Genomic DNA, 13,158 nt, shown 5'->3' on the forward strand with positions numbered 1-13,158 from the left:
CTTTGGGAGGTGCAGCAGATGTGGTTCTGCCCCTTGACAGAGGAGACAACTAAGGCTCAGAGATCAGCTTGCCCAAGGCCTCACGGTGCACTTGAACCCTGACTTCCTAGCACCCAGCCCAGGGCTCTTTCCTTCCCAACAAAGAGCCCCAGCGAGCTCCTCAAGCACACTGGGAAGGTGGGTCTAACGGGAAGATCACAAAGGCACTGGGCTCAGAGGTAGGTGCCGGAGGCAGGGAGGGAGGCCACGGTGCCCACTCCGTGCCAGCAGCGTATTCATTTCATCCGCGCCCTGTGAGGTGGGGACTGTGATTCCCATTTTGTAATTGAGGAAACTGGGCCTCAGGGGGAGTGAAACAGGTGGTTCGCTCACAGCACCCTTCCCCAGAGGATGGAAAGAACTGTACTCGAAGGTAGCAGAGTAGCTCGCTTTGGGCCACACCGGGACCTGGGAGAGGTCATGAGACATCTGGGAAGCCCAGCCTGCTCTCGGTGGGAGCTGGGAGCCAGCACCCAGGCAGGGAGCCGGCCAAGGAAGGTGCGGTCTGGTCCTCCCATTTCCAAGAGCACCTCCATCCTTCCAGATGCTGGCCAGGCCCCAGGGACAGAGATGTGCCCATCACTCTTCAGACAGAGATGCCCATTATCACCAACACCTCTGACAGCTCATGGTCTCCAGAAACTAAAGTGGAGCATGCAAGTCCCGGGGGCACAATTAGGTGCTCCGAAGAAGCCAGCTCTCTCCTGCCTGACCGGGGGCTGGGACAGACATGGGAGATAGGGGCCAGGAGGGATGAACCATCACCTCAAAGCACCCATGGGCTGGAGGAGGGGAGCAATGAGGGGGAGAATTCCAAATTGGAAAGTCTCAACTTGGAATTCTATGTGGATCCAAACCTAGAAGACAGCTCTGCTGAGGAAAAGGAGCAAGTGAAACACCAGGTGCAGCCAAGTGGAGTGAATTAGCACCTGGGCTCTGGGCAGACTGACCTGGATTGGAGTCTCGGCTCTCCCACTTTTAGCCATGGGAACTTGAGCAGGTTGCTTAACCTTTCTGGGCCTCAGCACTCCATCTGCAAAATGGGAATGATAACGGAAGCTGCCGCACAGGGCTGCGAGGCTTAGGAGCACTGTATGGCATTATGTCCATGGCTGGTTCCTGAGCCAGGCTGGGCATGGGCCTGTCAGAAGCACACGGGGATGGCTCCAGTGAAGTGGTGGGGCAGCCTCTCTGCTAACCTCCTATTAAGGACCAGGTTAAGCCAACACCCTTTTTTTTTTTTTAATTTCCTGGGATAATTCAGGTCTCTCTTAATAAATGGTCCTCCTTCTACCCATGCCTTTAGCTCCAGCCCAGACAGCCTTCTTGATACCCACCTCTGGGCCAAGTCCTCTCTTCTGAGACCATCCTGGGCAACTATGTTGCACTATCCCTGGCTTCTTTCCTGGTCTGTGGTTGTCAGACACCCACCCAGGTGGACGTCTCTTGCCTGGAGACTGGACAGCCTCTTCCAAGCCCACCTCATCTCCTCCTCCTAAACTTTGGCCCCTGCTGCTCTTCCAGGAAGCCTTTCCTCAGGGGCCGCCTGGCTCTAGGCGCCTTTGCCGTGTGGTTCTCAGCAGAAGCGCCTGTGCATCATGGGAAAGCCAGCTGGCGATGGGATGCACGGCGCTCCGTTAGGGTCTGCACTGGAGTGCAAGCCAGGACACTGCACTATCCCCGGCTTCTTTCCTACCCCTGTGTCCAGACACTGCCAAGCCTTTCCCCCTCCTCCAGCCCCCCTTCCCCAATACTCAGGCCTCTCAGCAGCCACGGCTTCTCCAACCGTGGCTCCTGAGTCTATATTTTGGTTGCTCAAGTTTTCAAGTTCTCATTTGTGGGTATCTGACCGCATCCTCCTCTCAGAAGTCAGCAGAGTCTAGCTGTTCTTCCTCTAGCTGCCACTCCCATCCTATAGATGACAACACTGGGATGTGAAGAGGTGAGGTTGCCCAGACTCCCCAAGGATGTCCCAGCCAAAACCTGCCCCTAGTGTGGTGGCTCACGCCTGTAATCCTGGCACTTTGGGAGGTTGAGGCCAGCCTGGGCAGCACAGTGAAACCCCATCTCTACAAAAAATTTAAAAATTCAGCAGGCATGGTGGTGCGTGCCTGTAGTCCCAGCTGCTCAGGAGGCTGAGGTGGGAGAATCACTGGAGCCCAGGAGTTTGACATTAGGTGAGACCGAGCCATGCCAGCGGGCCAGCCAAGCGGCCATACCCAGCAGGCAGCTGGGCGGGCAGGTGAATTGCTCAGAAGTGACGCCAGAAGTCACTAGCACAAAAGAATAATCCACTGGGGAGAGTGTGGGCATCAGAAGAAATCTAGAGATGGGCTTCTAGAAATATCAGCATTTGGAGGATTTGTAGAGAAAGAGGAAAGCCAGGGAGATTGGGGAATGACCAGGAATGGGAGGAAAGCTCTGAAGAACAGAAAAGGACTCCATGGCCATACAGCTGTTACACTGGAGGGGCAGGCAGGGGCTGGGAGGGGACAGGGATCCTTCTGGGGAATTTCTTTGGTGATTATACAGGTGCATATACCCATAAGTTGTGCACTTTGCTGAATCTAGGTTATAACTCCATCAAAAGAAAAACGAATGTGCACAGCAGAAAGAGCTGGGGGCTGACCCCTGGCTCCCACACACTCTGGCTTGAGCAGGTGCTGGAGGACACCATGGAGAGAGGGAACATAGATCCTAATGGAGCGCCGTGCATCCCATCGCCAGCCGGCTTTCCCATGATGCACAGGCGCTTCTGCTGAGAACCACAGGGCAAAGGCACCTAGAACCAGGCGGCCCCTGAGGAAAGGCTTCCTGAAAGAGCAGCAGGGGCCAAGGTTTAGGAGGAGATGAGGTGGGCTTGGAAGAGGCTGTCCAGTCTCCAGGCAACAGACGTCCACCTGGGTGGGTGTCTGACAACCACAGACCATGATGGGACTCCTCACAGCCACCACCCTGGAAAGCGCAGGGATGACAGCTGACTTGGGAAGGTGATGACACAGCCGAACACACTCCTGGCTCCAGAGAAGCCCTCCACAGAGCCTGACCTAGCGCAGGAGAGCCTCCCTGGTCCAGGACGCCAGAGGCCTCTAGGCTTTTCCTCATAGGAGCAGAAGCATCATTCCCCACCACGGGCCCCAACAAACATTTGAGAAGGGGCCACTGCCCTGCCTAGCAGTAAAATACACAGGGCTCTGGCCTCCCTGCTCTGGGCCAGAGGAGAGGGGGAATAGAAGTGGGCAGAGGACTGTCCTTCATATGACCACTGGTGACAAACACTGTGTCCTGCAGAGCACGGCCCAGAATAAAGCACCTCCACCCACACACACAGCATTCGGCAGCTGCAGGGCCCAGCCCCACACCATTTCTGAAGGTCGACACACAGCACATATCACAGCCGAGGAAACTGACAGTCAGAGAGAGGAAGGGACTTGTCCGAAGTGACAGAGTAAGAAGCCTGCCTCCCAATCCAGTGCTCTTCCAAGCTGGCAAAATCCTGAGCCTCGGAGAGGCTTAACGAGCTGCCTGCCTACCAAAGCCGGCATGGGTGAGCATCTGTGGCTCTCTGGAACCGCACGGAGTTCCCATCACCCTGCGGATGACCCCTGCTCGGAGCTGTGACTATAAGTGGAATTCCCGGGGTAGCTCCCATCAGACGCTGACTCCCTGGAGCTGGCAACAGAGGGCCGGCATATAACCGTCCCTGTAGACGGAGCTAGCGTGCAGCAGGGTTTCTGATGTTCTGCCGCAGGCTCACTTCGCACTTGAGAAGCAGGAACGACTTCAGTTTTTTTCTAGCAGCTTCTCAGCTCTTCCCAGTGGCCCCTCCCCCAAGCAAAGTCCCCTGAGAAGAAAAAATCACACCACATCTTTGTGGATCAGCGGTGCCTCTGCCCCTACCCACGACACCACGCGTGGTTCCTCATGAAGAGTGACTTGTGGCTCCTTCGCAGCAGTGCGGGCTGGAGGCGGAAGATGGACGAACCCACTGCTGGGGTCTCGTCTCTTCATGTGAGAAAATAGATTTAGGCTCAAACCGAAGGAGGGTTTTTGCACAGTCAGCACCACCCATTGATGGGTTCATGGTCCCAGGAGGTAATGAGTGCTCCATCATTGGGAGCATTCAAGCTGAGGTTAGCACACTATTGGGAGGGATGTTATAGACAGGACTCAGGTAAGGGGACACAGCGTTGGCCTAGATGAAACTTGAGGTCCCCCTTCCAACCCTGAGAAGAAACCCTGTCTCTACTAAAAATACATCTAAATCTCTGACATCTCTATCCCAGTCCTTGCTGCCGACTGGCCTCATTCGCCAGGCCCTGCTGGTTTGCCAGGCAGTTTGTCCTCAAGGAGAAGTAGCTGCCAATTACATGGGGACCACAAGAGTTTCCTTTATGACATCACCACCCTGCAGGAAGGGGCTGAGGTGGGATAAGAGGGGAGAAACAAGACAGAAGGCGGCACCGGAGAAGGGGCCAGCTCCCGAGGGCCTGGAATCTGCAGTGTTGCCACCACTAGGTAATTTGTGGGGCACACTGCTGTAGGGGTCTGAGGAAGCCACATCTGGGCCCAGAAGGGAAACAGCCCAGTTCTGGCCTCCTGACTGGGGTGGGGGACTGTCAAGGGAAAAATGAGCCCAACCTAGCTCTCTGAGGTTCGTTAGAGAAAAAGGTGAATGTTGAAGACGTGTCATGGCAGGCAGCTCATTAAGCCCACGGAGCTTAAAAATAGTGAGACACACAGGCATTGGGGGATGGAGAGCTGGGGCTGAGACTCCAGCTCATCACACTACAGGCAAGAACAGCAAACCTGGGAGAAACCGACTCTACAACCAGTGGAAGAAAGGCTGTGTAGCCATCGCCGGATCCCTGGGTAAGCCTGGAGCCCAGGCCTACTGGAAATGTCAGACCCTGTTCTGTCGATGAGAAGACTAAGCCCAGAGGAGGGCGTTCCCAGGCATTATCCAACAGGCTCCACTGTTCTCCATGCAGGGGAAGAGAGAAGACCCAGAGACACAGACCTGCCCCGAGGAATCCAGAGCCCAGCTGCCCAGAGAGGCTCCACCTGATTTCCCTGGGTCTGGGCACCCCCTTAAAAGCCCTTTATGCCATCTTTCCTTTCAGTCAAGTGACACAGGCTTTGGGACCAGACAGCCTTTGCTCAAATCCTTCCACTGTTATCTCCCGGCTTGGTGGCCTTGGAGGTATTATTTCCCTGTCCTGGATGTGCTTCCTCTTCTATAAAGCAGAGACACTACAAATTCCCACCACAGAGGGGTAAATGCACCATCCTGTATGTTATGTGCTTGGCACAGGACCTGCGGTGCAGGAGGCACTCTGACCGGTGGGATCCAGGAAGTAAGGAATATGGACTAAAGGGAGGGCCAAGGAAAAGTTTACAGGATGTGGCCTTGCAGTTGGAAGATGCAGACGCGCCTTGCTTGGTGCTGCCAGGTTGGGTTTGCAGAATGCAATGAATGCTCTTGCTGACTAAGGATGCGGAAAAGTGAACTGGGGAATCATGACCTAGGGGAAGCCACTAGGTCAAATACTGATCCCTATTTAAGTCAACTAACATACGCTGGGCACCCAGTGGTTGCCCAGCACTTTCCCATCAATGATCCCAAACCAGGATCTAGGTAGGCCAAGCCTCCAAAGGCGGCTGGGTAGTTCAATGGAATGAGGGCTGCAGGGACTCCAGAGGGAGCAGGACTCCAGAGAAGGGGAGCCGGGGAAGACTGAGGGGATGTGTAGGTGAAGTGGCTCTCTTCTGGCTCAGAGAATAGACGGTCCTCAGCCCACACCAAGGGCTCTATAATAGAAGGGAGGCCTAGAGTGGGTTCTCCCCTCTCCCCGTCTTCATCCCACTCAGCCCCTACCTGGCCTTGAGCACACTGGGTAGGAGAAGTGTTGCTGAGCACAGCAGTGACCTGAGGCCCTGGGCACCCAACCCAGCTTAGCTCCCCAGGGGGCTCCGGATGCTGAGGAAGAATATAGAACTTGTATAGGATGGGAGAGCTGGAAGGAAACTTAGGATCAATTGTTCCAGCCCCTAAATGAACACTGGGGAAACCCAGAGACAGAGAAAGGAAATTACTACCCCTTCCAAACCAGTGAGAGAGCCAGAGCTAGAATCCAGGGCTCTTTCCATGATATTGCACCTCCCATCTCAGCCCTGTCTCTTAGGAAATGCCATGTTGAAGCTTTAGATATTGGGGAAATTTAACTGAGGCTCAAAGGGACACAAATTCCCTAAAGCCACATGGTGAGTCAGACATCGAAATGCAAAGTGTCTGGTCCTTTCCCAGCATCCAACAAAATTTTCTTGGGCACCTACTACAGTCAGGCTGGGAGCACTTTCAGACATTCTCTCACTTAAACCTCCCATGTGGGAGCAAGCTGGTGGCAGAGTGAAGGGCCAGAGGCCAGGGTCCAAATCCTGGCTCTCTTAGCTGAGTCTCCTTGGACAAGTCCCTTGATGTCCTTCAAATGATGCCTCCATTTCTTCACTTTTTAAGAGGGAGATACATAATAGTACCTACCTCATAGAGTATAGTGATAATTAAAGGAGATTATCCACACAAAATACTTAGAACAGAGCCTCATAATATAAATATGCCATTTAAAAATAAGTATACCAGCCAGGCATGGTGGCTCATGCCTGTAATTCCAGCACTTTGGGAGGCCAAGGCAGGTGGATCACCTGAGGTCGGGAGTTCGAGACCAGCCTGACCAACATGAAGAAACCCTGTCTCTACTAAAAATACAAAATTAGTTGGGCACGGTGGCACATGCCTGTAATTCCAGTTACTTGGGAGGCTGAGGCAGGAGAATCACTTGAACCTGGGAGGCGGAAGTTGTGGTGAGCCAAGATCGTGCTATTGCACTCCAGCCTGGGCAATAAGAGTGAAACTCTATCTCAAAAAAAAAAAAAAAAAAAAGAAAAAGTATACCATTTGACAATCCTAGGCATATACCCAAGAGAAATGAAAACACATATCCTTATGAAAATCCTTCCACAAATGTTCATAGCAGCGTTATTCAGAGTAGCTGAAAAATGGAATCAACTAAATGTCCATCAACTGATGAATGGAGAAATAAAACGCAGTATATCCACACAATGGAATGTTATTTGGAAATAAAAAGAAATAAAGTACCGATACATGCTTCAACGTGGCTAAACCTTGAAAGCATTATGTGAGTGAAGGAAGCCAGTCACAAAAGACCATGTATTATATAGTTCCATCTAAATAAAATATCCAGAAGGTGCAATTTCATAGAGACAGAAGGTAGATGATTAGTTGGCTAAGGCTGGGAGGAACGGAAGAATCAAGGGTGACTGCTAATATGTATGGAGTTCTTTTTTAGGGGTGAAAAAATGTTCTGAAATTAGATTGTGGTGATGGTTGTGCAATTCTGTGAATATATTAAAAACTATTGAATTGTGCACTTACATGGGTGAATTGTATAGTATGTGAATTATATCTTAATAAAGCTGTTTTTAAAAAGTAAATATATATTTAGGAACTTTCATAAATAAGATAGTAAATCATATCCATTCCAATTTAATGATAAGGCTCAGAGCGAGTCAGTAACTTGCCCAAAGCCCCATGGCTAGTAGGCTGCAGGACCTGACTTTGGACTTTGTGTTGTTTGGACTCCTTGTCAGGAGTCTGACAACACAAAGCTTGACTCCTGTCAAGTTCCTAAGACCTGATCCAGCCCAGACTCATGGAGAGCAGGTCTGCCCTTATGTATCTTGGGGAAAGCCTCCATTCCCTGTCCCAATGAGGCCATTCAAGAAGTTCTCCCCGCCCTCTAATCTAAACCCATTCAACTTACAAGGGATGATGTTCAGGGGGATTTGAGGTCAGGAACAGGGTCACAGGAGACAGGCACTGGAAGGGAAACCTACATTTCTAGCCAATTCTGGATGTCTTCTTTAGGGAAGCCTGGGGAAGGGGGCTGATGAAATATAGTGGACTTCAAGACATGAGCCCACAGTTGATTTTGGGGGTGACCTTGGCCAAAAAATCTCAGCTCTGGGGTTCTTGGTAAAATGATATTCAGGAAGAATCTCTGGGGAAAGCTCCAGAAGCAGACATTTCTAAGGCCATTTCTAAAGTGGCCTTCCCTCTGCATATTCACAACTCACCCCAGATGACCAGGTGGGAAGTCTGTAGGGCAGTGGGCATCACTTGGTTGCTTGCTTGGCTATACACAGGCTGGCCACTCCCATGGTTCTTGGCAGAGGATACTGGGGCCAAACCATGAGGCCCTAACCTAACCATCAATCCAATACTGTGAGCAGGTCAGACTGGCTCTTCCTCCCAGTCAGGAAGGAGGCAAGAGGAGGAAGCGACAAGGGCACTAACAGTCAGGGTCCTTGTCTTACCTGGCAGGAAACATGCTGACTGTGATATTGACTCAATGTGCTGCTTCTGGTCAGCCCCTGCCTGCCTCCCTGCACTGTGGATAGTCTGGTTGCAGGTGGTAGGGGAAGGAGCTCCCACTTTTCACAACCCAGGGAAGGTATCACCTCCGTCTGTCTGGGGCTCATGGCCAGGGTGTCCCAGCTTGAAGGAGAGGTTCTCCTGCCCCCTTCTCTGCTTGTACAACTATAGACTGCATTCAGAAACACGCCTTCTCCCTTGCTAAGGAGCATTAGGACATGCAAAACCACCATCCTTTTTCCAGGTGAAATAAGGAAGAAGAGAAAACGAGGAGGGCCATATTCAGCTCAGAGCCACCCAGAGTCCAAGTGGCCTCACTGGGAGAGCAGTCCACTGGGTCTGGTGCCATTGGGAGAAAGCCCAACATGCCAGGACCTCAGCCAGAAAGCCAGCATGTACTCCAGAGCAGGGGCAGGAAGAGGCCAACCTGTGCATCCGCTATGCTCACTGGCTTTTTCAGACCATCATCCACCTCATTTGATTCCAGGACATCTTGGGAGAAGTGAGGAAGACAGGCATCCCTCTCCACATTTTTTAATGGGGACCACTGAAGTCCAAGAGATAGGGAAAACCCGCTCGCCTGGGGCGATGTGCAGTAACTTAATAGTGGGTTCACTGGGTTGTACATTCTCCTCATTAAAGCCAATCATATCCCTGCCTTGCCCACTCCCAGCTCTGCTGCTAAGCTTACCTACAAAATATCCGTCAGTTTTCAGAAACACCATAACAACACTCTTTATAGCACTTGATAGTGAAATCTGTATAACACAGTGTGTCAGGCACTGCCTATTCTTAGAGCTATATGTAAATAGTCATACATCAAATCCTCATGCCAACCTGATGGCAAGCTATTTCATTTCCATTTTACAGATGAGGAAACTGAGGTAACAAGTGTTTAAATAACTTAGCCAAAGTCCCACAGATAAAAAACTGGAGGAGCTGGCATTTGAATACAGGCAACCTAGCCCTAGCACCTGAGGTTTAACCACTGTACAACAGTGCCAAGCACATACAAGTACAAGGCTCCACATGTTCCAAGTCACACTAAGACATGGACTAGGGGCTGGGCAGATGGTTCACACCTGTAATCCCAGCACTTTTTGGAGGCTGAGATAGGAGGATTACTTGAGCCCAGGAGTTCGAGCCCAGCCTGGGAAACATGGTGAAACTCTGTCTCTACCAAAAAATAATTAAAAAAAAAAAAAAAGAAACACCTCCCAAAACAAAAATTATCCAGGCATGGTGGTGCACACCACAAGCTATGTGGGAGGCTGAGGTGGGAGGATCACTTGAGCCTCAGGAGGTGGAGGCTGCAGTGAGCCATGATCACACCACTGCACTCCAGCTTGGGCGACAGAGTGAGACCCTGTCTCAAAAAACCTGAAAACCAAACCAAAAACCATGGACTGGGGCGCAGCTCAGGACAAAGTACACATGCAGGAAGTCCACATAAGTCCAGGAGCTGGACTGTGCTCTCACCCAGGCAACCATGTGCTGGGGGCGGGGACGGGGGACAGGCTGCAATCTGTCTCTGAGCAGCCGGCTGCCCTCAAGTCCCAGCCCAGCCCAGCCCAGCAGTGGGGAGCAGGTTGAAGGCAGGCTTGGAGCTGGCAGGCTCCGTCTGCCCCGCTGTGAGCGGCAGCGTTGAGAGACTCTCCTGCCGGCTGCTCATAGGTGCTGCAGTATCTCTCCTGGCTGTAGGGCTGGCTGGGTTAAGGCAAGGCCAAGGGCCCTCCTTGTCCCCTTCCACCTTCTGTCCCTCCCTCAGTGCCCAGGGCCAAACTAAGGGCTTAGGAAGCTACTCTGGCTTTCTGGTCTCCAAGGACTGCCAGCCCTGATGATCAATTTGGTGGCTGTGGGACCAGGTTTAGGCTTGGGTGGCAGCACTGACCTCCAGGAATGTCACTGTGGCCCCTTCAGGGACAGGTAACAAACCTGGCTCATTCCCAAGACAGTAAGGAGGTCCAGTGGATCAGCTCCCACAGTTGTCCACCTAGTAGATTTGCCAACAGCGGGCAATTCCCCTGGTAGGAAGTCCTTCTTGTACCTCACATGAGCCCTTCCTGCTGCAGTATAGCCCCAGTACCTTCTACTAGAAACCCTTCTGCTTCCAAATGCACCCTTTGTTAAACTGCTAAGCTGTGATTCCATGAGCAACGCAGCCATCACAAAAGCCACTGAAGCAGACGGCAGCTGCTACAGGGTTCAAGAATTCCACTCCGGCTGGGGAAGGCTGTGGGCTTTGCCCCTCCTCTCCTCCCTCCCAGCCCCTCCCCAATCTCAGGACAGACAGAAAAGAGGAGCAAGATGTGGAGAAGAAAAATGGAAAGATAACAAAACAAAAGCAGAAAAAAAAAATTCACAGCCTCTCTTGACCTGCCAAGGACTTTTTCCACATCTTTCCCTAGGCTCGGGGACCCAGATAAGGAAGCGAGCCTTTCTCACAGCTTCTGCAGCTTCTGCCTGAGAGACCCGCTCAATGGGCCATCTGCTCGGAGGCCTTTCTGCAAAAGCTTCAAAAGTTCCATTTCTCCAGGGAGCTGGAAGCTGGGGAGGTGTCAGCTCCAAACAATAAGGGAAATTTATTAGGGATCAGGGCTTCTGGGAGGATGGTGCCTGTGAATGGGGCCGGATGCACTCCGAGATACAAAGGGTTATTCAATGTGGAACATCCAAAGGCTCCTTTAGAAGTCAAATCCTCACAACCAAGGCCCTACACGCCGCAGTCTTCCTTTTCAGAATGACTCCCCACCACCCTACCCTGTTAGCCCCTACCCACCCCATCCCAAGTCAGACTTACTCCCTATCCTTTGCCACTGGGCAAATATTGACTTTCTTTCACTCAGCCTTGTCAATGGAAGTGAGACCACTGGGGCTGGCTATTGTCTCCCTCCTCTCTCCTCTCAGAGGGCAAAGCAGGCTGTCAGCCTCAACAGCTCTGAGCAGGGGCCAACTGAGACAAGCTGAGAAAGCAAAGCGTGGTCTTGGAAGTAATATTTCTGTCTTTTGGTCTTTTGTCTTTCTGTCCTCCCTCCCTTCCCCAAGCCCATCTGGGTTTATTTTTTTCACATTTGGCTATCCTGCTGCCCTGTCTGGCTCAAGAGCAGCAGCGTGGCATAGCTGGCATAACTGAGAGAGCTCAGGCTTGGGAATGCAAGTGTCTGATACTGGGTCACCTTATGCTAGTTGTTTAATTTTCTTGGGCTTCCGTGTTCTATTCTGCAAAATGGGAAGGTTGGATCCCATGATTTCAGTATCTAGATCAGGAAGTTCCTTCCTGTCAGGACTCATGTCCTTTCTGCTGCAGTCAAAGCATTTTACCTTGTGCTCTGATTTTAGAAAAGATGGAAAATAACTGCTTGGTGCTTAACAGGGAGGAAGGAAAGAGCATTGGACTGACGGTCTACAAGGGCCGGCAAGCTCCATCGCTGGTGCTAACCTGCTGTGTGGTCCTGGGCAAGGAGCTCCCCTCTCTAAGCCTCAGTTTCCCCATAATCAAAACAGAGGGCTGGATGAGATGATCCCACAGCCCCTTTCAGTGCCTCGTCCTGCCATGCCACTCATCTAACACATCCCTGTGGAAGGCGATGTCCCCCCCTCCTTCAGCCTTTTCTCCAAGGCTGCATCTCACAGCCTTTCCTCATGACTAACCTTGAATGGAGGGATGCCACGCTGCTGGCTCGTGTTCCCTCATCATCAGGAGCCTTTTGTCAGCCACACTTCCCTCAGACTCATGCTTGCTTGGCCTTTGGCCTCTGTGGATGAGCTCTTCCTTTCTCCAGGCCCCATGACAAAGACCAGCACATGCAAACTCCTGGAGCCTGAGGCCAGTGCACAGCAGAAGGACAACACAGAACACTGGGGCATTTTGGGAGAGCGTGTGCATGGTGACAACTGCAGGACTGTGAACTGTATCCCTGCTCCTCTAACTTGAGCCCTCTCTGTGATAACATAGAACCTCAAAAACCCATTCCTTGTACATTAGTCAATATCACACTAGGGACTTCCTATTCCAGGTTGGTAATATTCCCTTTTCACAGGTGAGATAATTGAGGCTCAGAGAGGTTGATAATTTGCCTGAATTCACAAAGATATTAAGGAGCAAGCCAAGATGGGGACCTAGATATATCTATCTGCAAAGCCTTTGCTTTTAACCATCAGCACTCTTACTGAGAAGGTGAGGTCATCACCTCTCCCCAAGCTGACTTATAGGACTGGAATCAAAGAGCAGAGAACACCCAAAGCCTGAACGACTCCAACAAACCTCCCACCTCACCCCACGCCACCCCACCCCTCCCCACCCAGCCTCGGCAAAGGCAGAGCCAGAAGGGCCGTGGATCAACAAGGCCAGAAGGACTTTGGGTCATCTAAACCAAGCTTTCGCTTCACATATGAGAAAACTGAGGTCCACAGTGGTGTGCGACTTGCCTAAGGTCACACAGCAAGTCTACGGTAAACCTCAGTCCCGGCCATGGGGTCCTGGGAATCCTCCTCCAGGTTGAGCCAGTCCCTTTGCCACTCCTTCCACCTGGGTGTAGACATGCCTTCAGCCACTCACTCCAGGGACATCCAGCCTTATCCCTCTCTGCTTCTCAGTTGGTCCATTTCTAGAAGGTTCAGGCAATGGAGTAAAAGGCCCATTTTGTCGTAACCACAGAGGTGTGGCA

The 13,158-nt window shown here is 51.8% G+C and overlaps 1 protein-coding gene across 6 annotated transcripts in view; it reads right to left on the reverse strand.

Moving 5' to 3' along the window:
• SYT2 (synaptotagmin 2) overlaps positions 1–13,158 on the reverse strand; it is a 120,065-nt gene that overhangs the window by 36,669 nt on the left and 70,238 nt on the right. The window contains exon 2 of one of the 6 annotated variants that reach the window (XM_077979509.1): positions 990–1,072. The exons of the other annotated variants lie outside the window; for them this stretch is intronic. The gene's annotated coding sequence lies outside the window, so the exon portion shown is untranslated. The remainder of the gene's footprint in view (positions 1–989; positions 1,073–13,158) is intronic. 6 annotated transcript variants of the gene reach the window in all.

The sequence above is a fragment of the Macaca mulatta genome, chromosome 1 (assembly GCF_049350105.2).
Source record: "Macaca mulatta isolate MMU2019108-1 chromosome 1, T2T-MMU8v2.0, whole genome shotgun sequence".
In the NCBI taxonomy this organism is placed as follows: Eukaryota; Metazoa; Chordata; class Mammalia; order Primates; family Cercopithecidae; genus Macaca; species Macaca mulatta.